The sequence below is a fragment of the Benincasa hispida genome, chromosome 2, assembly GCF_009727055.1.
Source record: "Benincasa hispida cultivar B227 chromosome 2, ASM972705v1, whole genome shotgun sequence".
NCBI lineage: Eukaryota > Viridiplantae > Streptophyta > Magnoliopsida > Cucurbitales > Cucurbitaceae > Benincasa > Benincasa hispida.
Window position 1 is genome coordinate 28,045,661 of NC_052350.1, and position 4,008 is coordinate 28,049,668.

General features: G+C 32.0%; 1 long non-coding RNA gene across 6 annotated transcripts; it reads right to left on the bottom strand.

The window, feature by feature from the left end:
- Nucleotides 1-640: 640 nt before the first annotated feature.
- LOC120070899 lies at nucleotides 641-3,621 on the bottom strand. 6 transcript variants are annotated; one of them, XR_005480066.1, is made up of 4 exons: nucleotides 3,485-3,621; nucleotides 2,380-2,487; nucleotides 1,669-1,793; nucleotides 641-1,473 (listed from the first exon to the last, which is right to left on the bottom strand). It is a non-coding gene; the product is annotated as an uncharacterized LOC120070899 (long non-coding RNA). The 6 variants fall into 6 exon arrangements; XR_005480064.1 differs by having other exon boundaries at nucleotides 1,669-1,862; XR_005480068.1 differs by having other exon boundaries at nucleotides 641-1,305; nucleotides 1,405-1,473; nucleotides 1,669-2,487.
- Between the last annotated feature and the right edge of the window lie 387 nt (nucleotides 3,622-4,008).

Genomic DNA, 4,008 nt, shown 5'->3' on the forward strand with positions numbered 1-4,008 from the left:
TTTCAACATGCATCGTGATGGAGAAATTTTATAATGGGTTAAATCAAGCCTCGAAAACAATGGTGAATGCATCAATATGAGGATCTATGCTCAAGAAGTCCGTGAAGGAAGCCCACAAATTATGGATACAATTGCAAACAACAACCAGACTTGGGGAGACGTAGAATACACTTCAACCACAAAAACAATAGACCAACAATTGACAACCATAAAAAATATGATATAAAGTTTAGTGTTGGGACCACAAAAAATGGCAATTATTCAAGATAAACACTACTACAGAAATGACGTTTTTCCAAAGTCGAGTAAAGGGTATACCTGATGCTTGTAAAAACATCGAGTATTCGACTATCAAGTATATTGTGATAACTTAACTCCAAAAAATGTCAAGACAAATGTTTCTTGATATAATTTTCGTGTCAAAAAAGATAATACACTTGACATTAGTGATATGTCAAGTTTATTGATTCTTGACATTGATTACATATCATATATGATAACTCTTGACGGTTTTTATTTATCAAGTATATGTCTTTTTTTAAAAAAAATAATAATAAATGTCCCAATTGATATTCTCATTTCTTGCCTTGTATTCTAACAATACAATAACATCAACTAAATAAACATTACATTTAAGATCTATCAATTCAATATATTCACTAAAAATTTCATATGTTCAACTATGACCTCTTTCATATGAACACTCACAAATTACAACAATATTTCTCTTTCACATGTACATGCAAAAATAAAATCTCAACTATTGTTTTTGTATACAAAACTGAACTTTTAATAAACACAAAAGTGATAAATTATTTAATAAGTAACATCTCAACAAAGTACATTATTTAATCCATACATTGAGCTTTGAAGTCGAAAGATCGAGAAGGATCAGGCATTGTTTAAGCTAGCCAACCTACAAAATAGAATAAAGGGCGATAACATCAAATTTCAAAATATAGAAATAAGTGTTAAGATACAACAATGACAAAAAGTCTCGCACAAGGAAAAATATACATGATTGGCTTACTTTATGCAATGGAAAAATATCATACTCGAAACTTAAAAAATATCTACAAGTTAAAGTTAGGGACTTATGGGATTTCATTCATTCTCTTTTGGCCATATCCAACCTCAGAAGGAACAATTACCTTTCACTGCAAAACAAAGGAAGATGGGAGAGATTTGAGAAAATATAATAAAGAGGAAGAAGATTATCAACAAATTAAGCATATGCTAAAATTTAAAATAGAAGAATGCAGATACCTTTCCTCCAACTTTCACAACTTTTACAATTTATCTTATCTACAAGCAATAAAAAAATAGACAATATTGGAAGCCCAATCTTATCTACAAGCAATAAAAAATTTCTTCAAAATTTCATTCACTAAAATAACCAATTACCTCCAAATAGATTACCCAAAGTGTGGCTTGATTCGAATGCCACTTCAAAACTAAACAAAGTAATCCAACCTACGAAAAGTTCAATAATAATGATTACAAAACGCAAATTTGAGCAACTATGTAACAATTCTAAAAGAGTTTCAAGGCCTTAATACCTATCAAAACACCTAAACATCGTTAACTTTGCTATACAGTGGCTCCAATCTTTTGAAATCTTTGAATTAAACATCAAAAATTGAAAATAACTCAACTATCAATACTAACCTCAAAACTTACCAAAACCTTGCCAAGATCAGCCTTAAACCTATTGGACAGCAACTTAGCTCCTTCCCACACTTCAAAATCAATGCTAAAAGTATACCATTTATTTTGCAGTATCTGTTGAAGCTCTGCGGTACAAGATGACTCAACTATTAATACTAACTCAACTATTTATGCACCTGAACTCCACCATGAATCTGTAAAATGGTGGCAGAGCAATTTTATGTCAGACACATGCTACAGGATGGCTTTCTAAAGGTGCCATTACTCTCAATCACAATGTCTGACATCATTTCCCATACTAGACATCTGGGGAACAAGCTACATCGATATCAAGGAAACTTCAACACAAAAGCAAGAAGATTCAGAGTCATATTAATACCAAACACAAAAGCAAGAAGATTCAGAGTCATATTAATACCAAACTTCAAATAGTTAGGAGTATCCTAAATTTTAAACCAACATCTCAAAAGAAGACGTGTGCAGAGCCTTGCCGATTTCATAGCAAATCTAAAAGAAGCATATGTAATCCAAAGTTATCAGATAGTTAGGAGTATCCTAAATTCGTATTGAATGAATAAGAGAGAGGTATAGTTATCAAAACAAAGCATTTGAAAGAGGAAAAAAATAGGACTTGGGAGCTCAGGGCTTGCCAGAAAGTCAAAGATGCCATAAACTGGAATCAATCACTCAATGAAAGAGCCAAGTGCAAACCTGAAGGCAAGGCAAATTCCAAAACTTTAGTGGTTCAGCTCTTTTCCAAAACTCCTCATTTTCAACTTAAAGTAAAGCTATATAACAATCAACTCCTCTGGCTAAAACCTGTGTATAAATGTATAATATCACTGAGAAGATGGTATGCCCAAAGATCTTGCAAAAATCAATAAATACACAGCATCAACCTAAACATCTCACTTGAGAAATTGTTAAGCCCTGATTATTCACACAAGCATCAAAGTTTGAAAATATTTTTCATTTACTTGAGATTTGAGAATATGTAGTTTATTAGACAAATGACAGTATTACTATAACTAATGTGCAAAGAAGCTACAGAAGGAAATTATTTACGAGAAATGAAACTTTTCATTCATATAGGCAAAACCTTAACAAATACTTCAAGGAAGGAAATCAATAAAATAAAGTCAGAACCTTTCTAGAAAAAAAATAACTAATTAAAGACCTTAGTAAAAAATTACTTTAAGAAGGGCTAAGAAGTTTTACAGTTATAATTCCACAATGTAAGAAAAGGCTTGTTTTTGTTCTTACAAACAAAAGAATTTTAAAAGAAACCATGTTGAATTTTTCAGGACATGACAGCAACTAGGGGCAACTAACAACTTTGGATTGCATATGTTTGGCCATAACTTGCTTAGAAATTAGTGGAAAGGATTTTTCTTTTATATTCTATAGACTTTTCCTTTGACACAAACTAGAATCGCAGGAAAATTTTTAATGATAAGCCTGTTTGTATTTTTTTTTCTTTTAAAAATGTTAGTATTGGTACGTGTTTTCATTCCTAAGTTCTCCAAAATCTGTTAAAATAAATACAAATTTTATGATGCTCCAGCTTGTTTTGCACACCAAATCCTCTCTCACTTGTTTGCGCTCACTCTATTTTTTTTTTTTTTTTTCCCCTTTTTCATACTTCTTTTTCTTTTATCTCTTCCTTAGGCAACATAAACGGCCTTCACAATTAATGAGAAATAAAGGGAAGAGAAATCTTGATTCTGAATAGAACAAGATAACAACAGAATATCTATCAAGATAAACTCAAGAGAGAAGAACAAACTTCTCGACCAGCAATACATTAGCTACGTACTTGGTATCATCTCCCCTTTTCTTTACTTTGACCTACAACCGGACATATGGAGCAACATCAACAAAACATGAAAAATAGTAAACGAGGAAGGGAGAGGGAAAGTCGGGCAGAAGGAGAGTCGGCAGCGGGGAGAAGGAGAGCCGGCGGGGAGAGGGAGAGGGAAAGTCGGCTGCTGCGAAGGGAGGGTTTAGGGGGGTTTGTGAGAGAGAAAACGAGGAAGGGGAAACCAAATTTTGGTCATTATTTGATAATTTTGGTAAGTTAATTATTTTTTTTTGTATTTTATTTGATAATTTTAGTAGGAGGGAAACCAAATTTGAGATAGAAATGAAAATGGGAAAGAAGGGGAATAAAAAATAAAGATTAAAAAAATATTATTATTTATATTTTACTTGACATGAAAAATATGTCAAGTAAGAGATTCTTATACATGACACAAAAAACATGTCAAGCAAGAGCTTATATCACTTGACATGAAAAATATGTCAAGTAATGGTTCGCGTGAAAATATTCGAAACATTCCG